The sequence below is a fragment of the Carlito syrichta genome, unplaced genomic scaffold (genome assembly GCF_000164805.1).
Source record: "Carlito syrichta isolate Samal-C Ts95f unplaced genomic scaffold, Tarsius_syrichta-2.0.1 Scaffold314889, whole genome shotgun sequence".
Taxonomy (NCBI): Eukaryota; Metazoa; Chordata; class Mammalia; order Primates; family Tarsiidae; genus Carlito; species Carlito syrichta.
The window spans coordinates 416,538-433,689 of record NW_007258985.1 but is presented as its reverse complement, the minus strand read 5'-3'; positions in this window follow the sequence as shown (position 1 = coordinate 433,689).

Genomic DNA, 17,152 nt, shown 5'->3' with positions numbered 1-17,152 from the left:
GGCTGAGGCGGAAGGATCGCCGGAGCCCAGCAGGTCGAGGCTGCGGTGGCCGGGAGCGTCCACTGCACTCCAGTCTGGGCGACAGAGTGAGACTCCAACTCAAAAACAAACAAACAAACAAAAACAAACAAACAACCAAAAAACTTACAACAACCAAGAGAGTGCTTAATGAAGAAAACATCTAAATTTTGTAAAGGAGCACAGTGGCCTGTTTTCTTAGGTGCCTGCTGACTGCCAATCTAAACCTTCTGCTATAAGGCAGCCATGGGGATGGTGGCACACATTCCTGAGGCAGCTTCCTGATGCCAGAAGAGCCAATGTAGACTTTGTTGCCAAAGAATCATGATTGAGTGGTTGACCTCAGTGGCAAATGCCTTTAATTCCAGCACTTTGGGAGGCCAAGGTGAGAGGATTGCCTGAGCCCACAGGTTTGATGAGACCAGCCTGGGCAACTTGGTGAGACCTCATCTCTACAATAACTCAAAAAACTAACTGGGCATGGTGGCATGTGCCTGTAATTCCAGCTACTTGGAAGACTGAGGCAGAAGGATTGCCTGAGACCGGCAGGTCGAGGCTGCGGTGGCTTTGAACATGCCACTGCACTCTAACCTGAGTGACAGAGTGGGACTCCACTAAAAAAAAAAAAAGTCATGAGTGTCTTTCCACATTTATGATGGCCCCCTGAGGGAATCAGCTCAGAGGCATGTTTTCGTTCACCCCCTTTGGATATTTTTTGGTATGTTTTTGGGCTGGAGTGGTCTTCATATCAATGTTTGTCAAAATCATTTAAAGGCATAAACTAGTCACAGGTTTCTGGAGTGTGGGATAACAGAAGGGAGAAGCAACAGATAGACTGAAAAGCTCAGGAAGATAGAGGATGGAGAAGGAACCACATGGGGGAACAGGGCTTTGAAAATCCCTTACATATGCCGAGGAATCTAGAAGTCTTTGTGCATGCCCAGGACTAAACACATGCTAAAGGTTCCCCCTCAAGGGCCTTTAACTTTCATCTCTGGCTGCTCTGTAGGTTCCATGTAAGCAGTAGATAAAGGCTAAATTGGAATTGTAAACAGCTTTGTTAGGTATTGAAGGAGAACCCCAACTCAGAGCCCATCTGTAAAACCTGAGAGAGATTACTAATTATTTTGGGATTCAGCTATCTAAGGAAACCTCTGTCAAATTGTCAGTTCACCACTAAGCTAATGATATAGACTTTAGTGACCACACATGATAAAAAGCAGTCTTTACAAAAATAGTTTTAAAAAGTAACTAAGTGAGAAAACATATTATCTGTAACAAGGTGCAAGAAGAATCTCTGGGGAGGAGGAAGAATCAGATTCCAGATTTACCATATGATAGTATTCAAAATGTTCAATTTTCAACAAACAATTATGAAACATACAAAGATTTAAGAAAGTGTCCCATTAACAGGAAAGAATAGATCAATGGACACTATCTCTGAGTAAACCAAGTCATTGAACTTACTAGTCCAAGATTTTAATTCAGTTGTCTTAAATACATACAAAGAGCTAAAATAAAACATGGATAAAGGAATAAAGGAACCAGAAAAACCACTATCTCACCAAATCAAGACTATCAATAGAGAAGTGAAAATTACCATAAAGAATCAGATAAAAAATTCTAGAGTAGAAATGTATTATTGCTGAAATTAAAGAAAAAAATGTATCAGACCAGGTTATCAGCAGACTTGATAAAGCAGAAGAAAGAATCAGTAAAGTTGAAGACAAGTCATTTGAAATTATAGTGTGTGAGAAACAGGAAAGAAGTAAAAAAGAAGAAAAAAGCATCTAAATTGAACAAAGATGAAGTAACTTATGGGACACCATCAAACTGACTAATATATGCATTGTTTAGCAGGTGGAAGAATCAGTGAATTGAAGACAGGTCAGACAATATTTGCAGTCTAAGAAAGGGAAAAGAATGGAGGCAAATGATCATAGCCTATGAAATCTCTGGCCACCATCAAGTGTAATAACATATGTATAGTAAGAGTTACCAATGGAGAGGAGAGAGAGAAAATCAATCAATCAATCAATAAATAAGTATATTGTGTGAAATGAGAGGAAACGTCCTCATTTTGATAAAAGGCATAAATCTATACATTCAAGGATCTCAATGAAATCTAACAAGGCTAAACTCAAAGAAATCCACACCAAGATTACAAGCCAAATTGTTAAAAGAGAAAGAGTATTCAGAAAGTAGCAAGTAATGACTCATCATGCATAAGGTAGACCTATTTAGATTAGCAGTCAATTTCCTGTCAGAAATTATTGAAGCAACACAGCAGTGGAATGATTTGTTTAACATGCTGAAAGAATAAGACTATCAACAAGAATTTCCATATCTGGCAAACTATCCTTCAAAAAGATAGAGTTTTGCAAGATGAAAAGAGTTCTGGAGATTGGTTGCACAATGTATGAATGTTCTTAATACTATTGAACTGTACCATTAACAATAATTAAGATGGTAGATTTTATATTATGTGTATTGGATCACAATTAAAAAGTAAAATAAATGATGGACAAATTAAGGCAGTCCCAGATAATTAAAAGCTGAAAGAGTTCATTACTAAAAGACCTTCCCTACAAGAAATACTAAAGTGAATCTTTTAGGGTGAAATAAAAGTGTGGTAGCCAATAACTCAGAGTCATATGACGAAATCATATATAAAGAACACCAGTAAAGGTATCAATGAGGGAAAGAATAGACTTCATCAAATGCTGCTGGGACAACTGGTTATCCATTTGCTAATTCAACCTCACACCATACATAAAAATTAACACAAAGTGGATTAAAAACCCACATACAAGGGTGAAAACCATAAAACTCAAAAAAAGAGAGTAGACTTTATTTTAGTTAACTTTTCTGTTTGTCTATCCCAACTAACTACTTTAGTCCATGTAGTTTTCAAGTACCTCTGATATATGATAATTTAAGTACTCCAAGTGTGTGTGTGTGTGTGTGTGTGTGTGTGTGTGTGTGTGTGTGTGTCTGTTTGTTTAAAATTGTTAGCCTGGCTTGGTAGCTCAGCCTGTAATACCGCATTTTGGGAGGCTGAGGTGAGTGGATTGCTTGAGCCTCAGGTTCGAGACCCGCCTGGGCAACTTGGCGAGTCCTCATCTCTACAATAAATCAAAAAATTAGCCGGGCGTGGTAGTGTGCGCCTGTAGTTCCAGCTACTTGGAAGGCTGATGCCTAAGGATCGCCGGAGTCCAGCAGGCCGAGGCTGCAGTGGCTGGGAGCGTGCCACTGCACTCCAGTCTGGACGGCAGAGTGAGACTCCAAATCAAAAAAAAAAAAAATTGTTTTGGGTACCTCATATTTCCATGTACATTTTAGAAGGAGTACATAGATTCCCAGAAAAAAAAAATCTGCTAGGTTTTTGACTGGCATTTCATTGGTGCTATAGAACATTTGTGGACAAATGGCATCACTGCACTCCAGCCTGGGCTGCAGAGTAAGACTCTTACTAAAAAAATGAAATAAATAAATGAATAAATAAAAACAAGTAAAATAAGAGAATTCTCCACTTAATTTGTCTCAGTAGTTTTTGACAATTTTGAGTGATGAGTTTTTGTATGTCTTCTGTTATATTTATTTATACAAATTGTATGTTTCTTTATGCTATTGTAAATAGCATGTTCAAAGTTTAAAGAATGCCATTTCTTCTCATTATTTACTATTCATATATTAAAATGTTATTTTGTATTGTCCATTGATCTTGGCAAATTCACTTGGCATTTTTAATAGATTGTTAATAAAGTGTTTTAGATATTCTCCATGTTTTCTGTGAATGATGACAATTCTGTTTTTTATCTAATCTTGAACTTTTTACTGTTGGTTCCTTATTGCAGTGTCAAGTAGAACCGATAATCTAGGACATCCTCATTTTACTTCCAACTAAAAGAAGTAAATAACCTTTATTAGATTAAGCAAGATCTCTTTTATTTGTAGTTTATTGAGAAGTTTTTAAAAATCAGAGTATTATTCTGTCACCCAGGCTGGATGGCAGTGGCACGATAACAACCACAGCCTTGACCTACTGGGCTCAGGCAAGCCCTCTGCCTAGCCATCTGGCTTGTTTGTTTTAGAGACAAAATCTCACCATGTTGCTCAGCCTGGTTTTCAGCTGCTGGGCTCAGACAATCCTCTCACCTCAGCCTCTGAAATTGCTGGGATTACAGGCATGAGCCTCTGCACCCAGTCATTGAAAATTTTTCTTATGAATGGCTGTTAAATTTTCTCAAGTAATTTTTCTGCATCTTTTGAGATGACCACATATTTTTCTACTCTTTTCTGTGCATATGGTAAATTAATATAATTTTTTGAGACTAAAGCAATCTTGCATTTTTCTTATAACTCCCATTTATTTGTTGTGTATTATCTTTTTCATATAATACTCCGTCTTATCTACTAATATTTTGAGGTTTTTGTGGCTATGATCATCTTTTGTTATCAGTATATATTGAGTGTTACAATTTTAATACAGCTTTTTTCTTAAAATGTGCATACTTTTTTTTGGCACCCTCTGTATGTCATTTGAAGTGTAAACATTTTCAATTTATGGTACAAATGGCTAAAGTTATTTGTGTCTCATTTAAAATTTTTTTTTCTTACCCAAATATCTTAAGACAATTCTCTTAATTTTTGGAATAATTTTACTTTTTCATATTTGTCTTAACTGATTATATATAATTTATTTTGCTTTATATTAACATCCAGAAATAAAATTTAATCATGGAATGTTTGGGAAAGAGTTTAGGAGATGATGAATTAAAAGACAGGATAGAACTCTTCAGAAATAATCACAGGTGAACAAGAAAAGAGGATAATGATCAAATTAATGTGGTAGCTTTTGGATAAAATACTCTCTCATTTTTTCCCTTATAATTCATCTTTTTTCCCCCCAGAAAACATGGATGATGCTAACTATAATCATCATACTCCCCTTGTCTCTGACTCTTGACTCTCTGGGTTCCCTTCACCTTCACTGACATGAGGATGGTTCAGAATATAATGAGTGTCCTGGAAATCATAGCTCCTTAGAACTTTTCAAAGATACAGGTGCTTCCCAGAAGCCAATCTTATCTAGTAAGCCATTGCTGGTGCTGAAGAAAAAACAGTTGGTAAGCTAGACCACCTAATAATTAGGAGAGTTGTCCAAGGCATATAGGAGAGTGTCTGAAAGTCTGGTGTGGGCATTGCCCACCTCCCCTCCATCTGTAAATACAAAGACATCGGATTGTTATAGACCAGACTCTGAAAATAAAAGATTGTTACAATTATACTTTAAAACAATTTAGAGTTATTATTTTTAGATGCTGTGATTTTGCCTTTCTTCCAAATGTTGCAACCATCTGCCCCTTCCATTGAAAAACTATTAAAAAAAAAATGTAGATTCAAAAATGTTATCTAAAATGTCAGCCTAACCAGAAGGTTTTGTGTCACATCAGTGGTCATGTATCAAAAAATGTTAATGGAAAGCTTGAGTCATGCTGAAACTGCACATAGACTTTAAACTCGGGATGGGTGAAGGACTATAAATTTTGGGTATAAATACTGGAATTGTTTTGTATTTTGGGCAGGTTTTGGTAATGATGACAACCCATCTCCCTATAACCTGTTTATAGAAATTAAACACTCCCTTTCCTCCCAGTTTCTGCCTCTTGTCTTTGATTAAATGCAAGGGATTTATTGGATTGGACCATAACAAAATCATGTGGTTGGTAGACTTGGACTCTCTCCCTTTCTTTATTACAGTTTATAGCATGAATTGCTCAGTCCAAGAGACATGCCATTTTAAATTGATAAAGGGGGTGCATGGTTTTAATATTTGTCCCCTCCAAACCTCATGTTGAAATTTAATTGCTTCTGGGTGCGGTGGCTCAAGCCTGTAATCCCAGCACTTTGGGAGGCTGAGGTGAGAAGATTGCCTGAGCTCAGGGGTTCAAGACCAGCCTGGGCAGCTTGGTGAGACCTCGTCTCTATAATAAATCAAAAAATCAGCCGGGGGTGGTAGCATGCGCCTGTAGTTCCAGCTACTTGGAAGGCTGAGGCAGAAGGATTGCCTGAACCCAGAAGGTTGAGGCTGCGGTGGCTGTGAGCAGCGTGCCACGGCACTCCAGGGGAGACAGAGTGAGACTCTTACTCAAAAAACAATTAAAAAAGAGAAAGAAATTTAATTGCTATTGTTACAATATTTAAAAATACAATTTTTTTTAAAGTTAGAGTCTCACTCTGTCGCCCAGACTGGAGTGCAGTAGCACACTCCTGGCCACTGCAGCCTCGACCTGCTGGGCTCAGGCAATCCTTGCACCTCAGGCTTCCAAGTAGCTGGAACTACAGGCACGTGCCACCATGCCCAGCTAATTTTCTTATTTATTGTAGAGATGAGGTCCACCAATTTGCCCAGGCTGGTTTCGAACCCATGGGCTCAGGCAATCCTCTCACCTTGGCCTCCCAAATTGCTGGGATTACAGACTTGAGCCACCACACCCAGCTGCGGTGGGATCTTTAAGAGGCAATTCATGCTGTTATAGAAACATAAGTTTTCTTCCCATTTTTATTGCTTACCTTCCTCCTTCTACCATGTAATGATACAGCAAGAAGGCCCTCACCAGATACTGGCACCTCTATCTTGAACTTCCCAAACTCCAGAACTGTGAGAACATAACTTTCTGTTAGTTTAAATTATCTAGACTCAGGTACTCTATTATAGCAACACAAAGCAGACCAAAACAGGTTTTAATTTAAATAATAACTTTATCAACATGTACCATGGATTACCAGTGTTCCATCCTCCAAAGTGAATCAGATTTTCATGCCTTAGGTCTAACAAAGTTTCATAAGCACTTTTAAATACCTATTTCCTAGATAAACTAGTTATTTATCAGCTATGTATGATACCGATCACCTTATTTGTCAAGGATTTTAGTTGTAGAATCAATCAACATTTGGAGGTTATTCATAGGTTCGGCCCAAAATGTGGGATAACTTGAACTGACAACTGATAGATCATTATTGGTTTTAGAGATTACTTGATTTGTAATTGGTTAAAGGAGAAAGTTTTACCTAGAAAATTAGAGTTGGTAAAAAAAGAAATGTATGTTAGCTTTCATACGTTAGTTAAGACAAGAAGTCTGTTAATCCTCATGTGATGCTACGCCAGAGTCATGATGCCAGAGCCAGACACAATACACTGGGTCAGAGTGACCTGTTATGTAAACTGATGGCCTGTGGACATGACTCTCTCTAGATGCCCTAGGAAGATTTGGAGCAAAGAATAGTGGTCAGAGTTTAGTCCTCATAAATATACATAGATCTCTATATTTATGTATATATTTATATATCACTTGCATATATTAAACTGCACTCTTTATAATGTACAGTTCTAGGGATTTTGATAAAGGCATAAAATCATATATCCACTACCCAAATACTGTGCAGTATAGTACTGTTCTTTCATTCTGGGAGTTTCCCTTTGATCCTCCTTATCACTCCCCATCAAGTTCTGATAACCACTAATCTGTTTTCCATCCCTATAGTTTTGCTTTGTTCACAATTTGATATGGATGGAGTCATATAGTATATCATATAATAATATAGTCATTTCTTATAATCTATATCATAAGTTTGCTTACCCTTGCACTATTTATTGAAGGGTGTCTTGGCTGTTTACAGTTTTTAATGATTATGTTATAACACTTACGTGCAGGTTTTTATGTGGACATACGTCTTAAATTCACTTGAGTAAATACCATGGAGTGATGGTAAGCCTATGCTTAACTTTATAAGAAACTTCCAAATGGTCTTACAAAGTGACTTTAATAGTTTGTGTTCCCATCAGCAGTGAAAAAGACTCTCTGTTCTATATATTCTTTCCAGAATTTTGTGGTCAGTTTTTAAAAAAATGTTTTAGCAATTCTAATAGTGTAGTAGTAGTACATTGTAGTTCCAATTTGCATTTCTCCAGTGACAAAAGATGTTAAGCTTCTTTCCACCTGTATATTCCATGTTTATATTCTTTATTTGTCAAGTGTCTGTACAGATCTATCAGTGTTTCATTCAATTTTTAAATTAGGATTTTGTTGAGTTCTAATTTTATTTATATATTAATTACAAATCCTTTAATAATATATGTAACATCATTTTGAAGGTAAAATATTTTCTTCTAGTTGGTGGTTTGTTGTTTGATCCATGTAACAGTGTTTTTTGTAGAACAAAAGCTATTAATTTTTATAAAGTCTAACATATCATTTTTTTCTTTCATAGGCTGTACTTCAGATGGTTTACCTAAAAACCCACCTCAAATCCAAGTTTGAGTTGATTTTTTCCTTTATATTCTAGAAGATTTATGGCTTTACATTTCATATGTAGGTCTATAATCCATTTTGAGTCACTTTTTTTTTTGAAAGGAGGATTTATTGAGAGGACAGAAAAGCTCCCACAGTGGGAGGGTACCTGAGGGTGTTACCTTGAGTCACTTTCAAAAATAAAATGTGAAGTATTGCTGGATTCATTTTTTTTCTTTTTTCATGTGGATGTCCACTTGTTTCAGCACTATTGTTGAAGAGGTGATCCCTTTTTCACTGGATGACCTTTGTACCTCTATTCAAAAATAAGTTGACTCTATTTGTGTAGGTCTATTTCTGGCCTCTCAATTCTGTTCTGTTGATCTATGTGTCTGGCTTTTTGCCAATACCATACTCTCTTGATTACTGTAACTTTAGAGAAAGTCTTTATAAGTTATCTCATACTTTTGAAAGGTATGCTTTAATTATCATTTAGTTGAAAATATGTAGGGGGACCCAAAAAAACCCAGAATTACTTTTTGGAGGGTGTGTCCCTTGTAGTACAAGCTTCCACTGTTGCTGAGTGTTCTAGGAACCTACTGGCATCAGTGTATCAGCTAGCATTGTTGTGAAAGACTGTATTCAGCTTCAGTGCATTTTGGGGTTTTTTTTTGAGATTCTGCCAATGCATTTGCCTGTTTCATGATGGGTGATTTACACCAACAAGTTGCCCACACTGCACTGGAGTGCTCATCAGTTTTTTGATTAAAAAATGGCATGATCTCCATGGCCCCACCCTCCCTGTTCAACTGATCTCACCCGTGTGACTTTTTTTCCCTCTGGATGAAAAAAGTACTCAAAGGGAAACATTTTGCCGATGTGGAGGAAGTGAAACAAAAAATGGCATAAGCACTAAAAGGCATCAATATTGAGAAGTTCAAAAACTGTCTTGAGCAATGGAAAAAGCATCTTGATAGGTGTATTGCATCAGAGAATACTTTGAAGGTGACTGAAGTTTAAACGTGTAAGAATAAACACACACTTTTTTTGAATAAATAAATTCTGGTTTTTTTTTTTTTGAAGGTCCTCCTAGTATTTTCTAATTTCCCTTCTGTTTTCTTCTTTGAACTATGGATTATATAGAAGAATGTTTTAAAACTTCTAATACTTGTTTTTTTCCCCATTAGATAACTTGTTGATTTCTTATAAAATTATTTTGACCAGAGAACATGTTCTGTATGAGCTCAATGTTATAAAAAATATTATTGTTTTATGTCTCAATATATGATCTCTGTAAGTGAATGTACCATATGAATGTTACAGAATATGTATTCTTGTACTTGTTGGATCTAGTGTCCAATATCAATTAGGTCAAGGTAGTTGATAGTGTACTTCATTTGGAACTTCAGAAACTAAGAGAAAGAAAGAATATCTTTTCTTTCACTCCATATAATTAGTAATTCATGTAGATATAAATATAAATTATATAACTATAAAAATTTACATTTTGCTGGTGTAGTAGCTCACGCCTGTAATCTTAGCACTTTGGGAGGTGGAGGCAAGAGGATTGCCTTAGCCCAGGAGTTCGAGACCAGCCTGGGCAACTTGGTGAGACCTCGTCTCTACAGTAAATACATTTAAAAAAAATTAGCCAGTTGTGGTGGTACACCTGTAGTTACAGCTACTTGGAAGGCTGAGGTGGAAGGATAGCCTGAGCCCAACAGGTCAAGGCTACAATGGCTGTGAGCGTGCCACTGCATTCCAGCCTGGGTGACAGAGAGACTCTGACCCAAAAAAAACCAAACAAACAAAAAATTGCATTTTAAGTGTTAATTGTTGTCTGTATGAATACAAATTATTTTTAAAATTTTACTTGTTACATGGACATATTGTGTAGTGGTGGGGATTGGGTCTCAGGTGGCCCATTCCCCAGATAGTAAATGTTGTGCCCTGTAGGTAGTTTCTGAACCCTCCCTCCTTATTAGTGTCCTCAGTGTCTGTTATTTCCAACCTTGTGATCATTTAGTTTCCACCTATGAGTGAGAACATGTGGTGTTTGGTTTTCTGTTTCTGAGTCAGCTTACTTAGGATAATGATCTCCAGCTTTATCCACATTACTGCAAATGACATTTCATTCTTTTTTTTATGGTTATGTAGTATTCCATGGGGTATATATACCACATTTTCATTATCCACTGATTGGTTGATGAGCATTTAGGCTGATTCCACCCGTTTGCAATTGTGAATTGTGCTGTGACATGTGGTTACAAGTGTCTTTGTTATATAACGACCTCTGTTCCTTAGGGTAGATCCCTAGTAGTGGGATTGCTGGATCAAATGGTAGATCTACTTTCAGTTCTTTGGGTAATCTCTAGGCCAATTTCCATAGAGGTTGAATTAATTTACATTTCCATCAACAGTGTATAAGTGCTCCCTTTTCTTTGTATCCATGCCAACGTCTATTGTTATTTTTATTGTTTTTTAATAATGGCCATTCTTGTTGGTGTGAGGTAATACCTCCCTGTGTTTTTAATTTGCATTTCCCTGATGATGAGTGATGTTGAACATTTTTTCTTAAGTTTGTTGGCCATTTGCATGCCTTTTTCTGAGAGATGTCTGATTGGAGTTGTTTGCCCACTTTTTAATGGGATTCTTTCCTTTTTTTTGCTGCTTTGTTTGAGTTCTTTGTAGAATCTGGATATTAGTCCTTTGTCAGATGTGTCGTTTGTGAATGTCTTTTCCCATTCTGTAGGCTGCCTATTTGTCCTGCTGATTATTTTTTTGCTGTGCAGAAGGTTTTAAGTTTAAACCCTACTTCTTTGTTTTTGTTTTAATTACATTTGTTTTTGGGGTTTTAGTTATAAATTCATTGCCTAGGCTGATGTCCATAAGAGTTTTCCCTAAGTTTTCTTTTAGGATTTTTATGGTTTCAGGTCTGACATTTAAGTCTTTAATCCATCTTGAGTTAATTCTTGTATATGGGGAGAGATAGGGATCAAGTTTCATTTTTCTGCATGTAACTATCCGATTTTCCCAGCACCATTTGTGGATAGGGTGTCTTTTCCCCAGTGTATGCTTTTGTCTGCTTTGTCAATGATCAGTTGGTAATAGGTGTTTGGGTTTATTTCTGGATTCTCTATTCTGTTTCATTGGTCGATATATCTGCTCTTGTACCAGTACCAAACTGTTTTGGTAGCTAAAATCTTGTAGGATAATTTGAAGTCAGGTGATGTGATGCATTTAGCTTTGTTCTTTGCTTAGGATTGCTTTGGCTATTCTGGCTCTTTGTGGGTTTCATATGAATTTTGTTTGTTTTCTCTAATTCTTTGGAAAATGACGTGGTATTTTGATAGGGATTGCAGTGAATCTATAGATTACTTTGGTTAATATGGTTATTTTAATAATGTTGATTCTTCCAATCCACAAGCATGGGATTTTTCTCTATTTTTTTGTGTCCTCTGCAATTTCTTTCATCAGAGTTTTGTAGTTTTCCTTGGAGAGTTCGTCCTCCTTGGTTAAATATATTCCTAGGTATTTTAGCTTTTTGGCTGCTATTATAAATGGAATTGAGTTTTTTAAATTTGATTCTTAGCTTGCTATTAGTTTATAGCAGTGCTACTGATTTATCTGTGTTGATTTTGTGTCTTGAAACTTTACTGAATTTGTTTACCAAGTCCAGGAGTCTTTTGGAGGAGCTTTTAGAGTTTTCTAGATATAAGATGATATTGTTGGCATACAGAGATAGTTTGATTTCTTCTTTGCTGTGGCTAGGACTTCCAGTACTATATTGAACAACAATGGTAAAAGTGGGCTTTCTTACCTTGTTCCAGTTCTGAGGGGGAATTTGTTCAACTTTTTTCCATTCAGGATGACATCGGCTGTGTGTTTGTTGTATACAGCAATTTTGTTGATCTTTTCAAAGAATCAACTTTTTGTTTCATTGATGCTTTGTATTTTTAAAATTTCAGTTTCATTTAGTTCTGCTCTGATCTGTTTTTATTTCTTTTCTTTGGCTAGCTTTGGATTTGGTTTGTTCATGTTTTTCTAGTTCCTTGGGGTGTGATGTTAGCTTGTTGATGTGTGATATTTCAGCCTTATTAATATAGGCCTTAAGTGCTATCAATTTTCCTCTGAGTACAGCTTTGGCTGTGTCCCAGAGGTTTTGACTTGTTTTTTGTTGTCATTCATTTCAAGAAATTTTGTAATTTCCACCTTGATTTCATTGTTGATCCAAGGATGATACAGGAGAAAATTGTTTAACTTTCATGTCTTTGTTTGGTTTCATGAGTTCTTCTTGGAGTTAATTTCTAGTTTTATTCCACTGTGGTCTGAGATGGTGCTTGATATGATTTCTATTTTTTTGAATTTATTGAGACTTGATTTGTGGCCTATCACAGGGTTTATCTTGGAGAATGTTTTGTGTGCTGAGAAAAAATGTGTATTCTGTGGTTTGGGGATGGAATGTTCTGTAGATATTAGTTACATTTCTTCTAGAGTCCTGTTTAGCTCCAATGTTTCTTTGTTTACTTTATGCCTTGATGATCTGTCTATTGCTGTAAGTGGAGTGTTGAAGTCTCCCACGATTATTGTATTGGTGTCTATCTCTTTTTTTTAGGTCTAGTAGAATTTGTTTTATAAAGCTGGGGGCTCTGATGTTAGGCAATACATATATTTAAAATTGCTGTGTCCTCTCATTGGCTTGATTCTTTAATAACCCTCTAGGTCCTTTTTTTATAGTCATTAATTTAAAGTCTGTTTTATCTGATATGAGAATGAATACTCCTGCTTGTTTTTGGTTTTCATTTCCATTTGCATAAAATATTTTTGCCCATCTCTTTACCTAGAGTCTATAGGAGTCTTTGTAAGTGAAGTGGGTCTCTTGAAGGCAACAGATATTTAGGTTTGTTTTTTTTTTAAAATCCATTCTGCCAGTCTGTATCTTTTTAGTGGGGCATTGAGACCATTTACATTCAGAATTATTTCTATATTTCTTATAGAGTGGGTCTACTGGTGACAAATTCCCTCAGTGTTTGCTTGTCTGAAAAGGACTTCATTTCTCCTTCATTTATGAAACTTAGTTTTGTGGAATACAAAATCTTTGGCTGACAATTATTCTGTTTGAGGAGATTGAAAATAGGCCTCAATCTCTTCTGGTTCATAGAGTTTCTTCTGAGAAGTCTGCTGTTAATTTGATACCTTTGCCTTTGTAAGTTATTTGATGCTTTTGTCTCACTTCTGTTACTATTTCCTTCGCATTAACTTTGCATAGCTGGATGATTATATGCCTTGGGGATGTCCTTTTTGCAATGAATCTTCTGGAGAGTCTTGGAGCTTCTTGTGTTTGGTATTTAGATCTCTGGCAAGACCAAGGAAGTTTTGCACCATTATTCCCTTAAATAAGTTTTCCAAACCTGTTGCTTTCTCTTCTTCCTCAGAAACACCTATGATTCTTAGGTTTGGACATTTTACATAATCCCATATTTCTTGAAGACTTTGTTCCATTCTCTTGGTTCTTTTGTCATTATTGTTTCCTCATTGGGTTAATTCAAAAGCTTTGTCTTCAGGTTCTAAAATTCTTTCTTCTGCTTGTTCTAATCTACTGTTAAAAACTTTTCACTGCATTTTGTACTTTCCCAAATGCTTTTTTCACTTCTAGAACTTCAGCTTGGGGTGTGTGTGTGTGTGTGTGTGTGTGTGTGTGTGTGTGTGCGCGTCTATTAGGAGAATTTTTCATTCATGTCCTGAATAGTTTTTCTTTTTTTATCTTTATGTTAGTTTTCAATTTTCTCCTGAAGTTCATTGATCAATTTTATAATCAACCTTTTTAATTTTATGCCTGGAATTTCAAAAATTTCATTTTGGTTAGAGTTCATTGCTGAAGAGTTGATGTGATATTTTGGGGGTGTTGGAGAACTCTGTTTTTTTTTCATATTGTCAAAATTATTTTTCTGTTTTTTCTCATTTGGGCAATTTCTTCTTATTTGAGGTTGGCAGGGAGCTGACGCATTGTAGAGTTACGTGGTGAGTTTCTCAATTGCTAACGGTGGCTGTGTACCCGCACTGGCTCACTGCATCCTGAGTGGCCAGAGTAGCCTGGAAAGTGTTGTTAGCTAGCTTTAGGGATCAGGCTTTCCTCAAAGCTGAGGTATTGTATCTGATTTGGTGGGCTGTATTGTTGACCATCAGCCAGGAGGTGGCGCCGTGGAAGAAAACCAGCTATGGTGGTGGCTGTTGGGTTTCTGCTTGGTGAGTGTTGTCCCAATCTAGCAAGCCCCAACAGGGGTGGGGCTCTGGGGATTTCTCAAGTTCTCTATTTTGAGCCTTGGGGAGTACTGCAGGGGAAAGGAACTGAAGCACCCCACAAGTGTGCACTCTTAGCTACCCCAGTGGGGATTAGGTGGAAGTCCTAGGCCATTAGGGCAACATCCTTGTGCAGAGCAGGCATAGAAGTGTTCACAAGGGGAGTGAGGGGTTGCTATGGCAACATTTCCCATCTGGTTCTGCCTTGGCCTCAGGCAATCTGTGATCTGAATGTCAAGGTGCAGCTGGCCTCAGGACCTCCTGTGTTCTCAGGCAACCCAGCCAGCTAGGAACTGTCTGCAACCTTGGAGTTTGCCTTTGGGGCTGATTCCCTCCCAAGCCAGCTGGAAAGCAAGGGTTGAATTTCTGGGAAATGGTGGCTGGCACTGCTGAAGGCTTTTTTCCTGCACCGCTTCAAGGCAAAGCAGGGTTATGGGGAAGGCAGTTTCCTGTGACTGACTGGGGTCCCACAAGGCTCAGGGGGCCCTGCAGGTTCACAGCAGAAGTGCAGAACTCCTGAATTCTGCTCACTCACCTTTCCCATTGTATCCAGAAGCTGTGGCGGACTGTGGTGGGGCAGGCAAGAGTCTGGCCAGTTTCAGCTCAGGTTGATAATTTTTCCTTATTCTTTGCTCTAAGTGTTTATTATCACTCTTCTGGAGACTCATGAGGTGAGTTGTTGGATCTGTTCTTCTGGGGTGCTGAGGAAATTATCTCTATCTTAGTTTACTCTGTAGGAGAAACTCACTCTAGCTGCCTCATTTTGGTCATTCCAATCCCTTCTATCTCTAGAATTTTAACTAACTTTAAATGTCCAAGCATAAAGCATTGGTTGAATAAGCTGTGACATATGTACTCAAAGGAGAAGTGCTATGAAGCCACAAAAAAGATAAGGAGTGATTCTTTTGGACATGTGTTTAAGTGAAAAAAGAAGTGCAGATGAGTATTATAGTATGCTACCTTCTTTTTAAAGAAAGAAGAACTAGGAAAATACACACATATCTGTTATTCTTACTGAAAATAAAAGTAAGTGAAGTGAAGATAAGCCAGAAAACTGTGAAGCTGGTTACCTAAAAGGGTGGTAAGAGTCTTGGGAGAAATTGAGTACAGAGAATATGGGGGAACACTTCTCTGCGTATACCTTTTGGTATACTTCTAACTTTTGAAAGCATGCAAATGTTTTATATTTTTAAACATTAATATTACATCAACAAGGAAGGGAAGTGGAGAAAAAATACTAAACTGAAAAACAAACTAAAGCAAATGAACTTGGTTGTAATGAACTCAGTTGTATTCCATAGTATGACTACATGGAAAGAAAAAGAACATAATTTGTGAACAGGGCATTTGACGGAGCATCTTCACTCTTGGCTAAGGGTGTAAGGATGGCGAAGGGAGGGGTGCGGGAGAACTGCAAACAAATCTTTAACTCTTTTAAGTGAATGACTTCTGGTAATTGTTGGGCAAAGCAGTTCTGAAACTATTGTAGGTATGTTATAAGATAGAGCAAGCAAATAAATATGCTAATATTGTTGGAGTTATTGTAGAAGAAGGGACGCATACAAATACAGAATTGGGGAATGTAAGAAAGAATCCTGTGAGAATGGATTGAAGGTGGAGATAACCTTGCTGCTCATGATTTCTAAAATATGTGTATGTATGTGTATAGGCATGTATGCATGCATTTGTATGTGTATATATTTGCACATGTGTAAGTGTATATTAATATATGTATATACATGCAGATATTTTTCTTAGGTCTTTCTAATAAAAGGACCCCAAAGCAGACATCATAGAAACAATTAGTACATTAAGCCCCTGGATGTTACTCTGTACTACCATTCACTATTTCAAGGAATCAGGGAATCTCTGAGAAATGGCTGCATTTGGGGCTGGGGCAGGGTAGAAGCAAATCAAGCCTGGGGCAATTTGTTATGCCAGAAAGTGAGGAAGTGCTCAAACAAATGATGGTGGCATGTTCCAAAGACCCAGAAGCCAGCTTGAAAGGTGTTCTGCATGTCTATGCAAACCTATCTCCAAAGGTGAGGGAGCTGAGAAGCCAAAGAAAGAGGCTGACAAATCCAGTTTCTCAGAAAGAAGCATTTTATAGGGACTTAGAAAGAGAAGCCATGTCTCCAGCAGCCGCAAGACAATGGATTTGTTCTGGAGAACTTGCACTGTTCTCCAGAAAGTATCCTTTATATAGCAGGCTTTTAGGGTAAAAACATGTGCTGCTGGTCACACCTCAGACTTTCTTGCAAATCTATTCGGTGTGATCACTATCTAGTGACTACTGAGATGCCAGATTAGCATCTTTATGAGGGGTTATCTATGTTACAGGGATTGATTCTTTTTTTTTTTTTTTTTTTCCTGAGTTGGAGTCTTACTCTGTCGCCCAGGCTGGAGTACAGTGGCACACTCATGGCCACCGCAGCCTAGAACTGCTGGGCTCAGGCCATCCTTCCACCTCAGCCTGGAACTATAGGCACGTGCCACCATGCCTGGCTAATTTTTGACTTATTGTAGTGATGAGGTCGTGC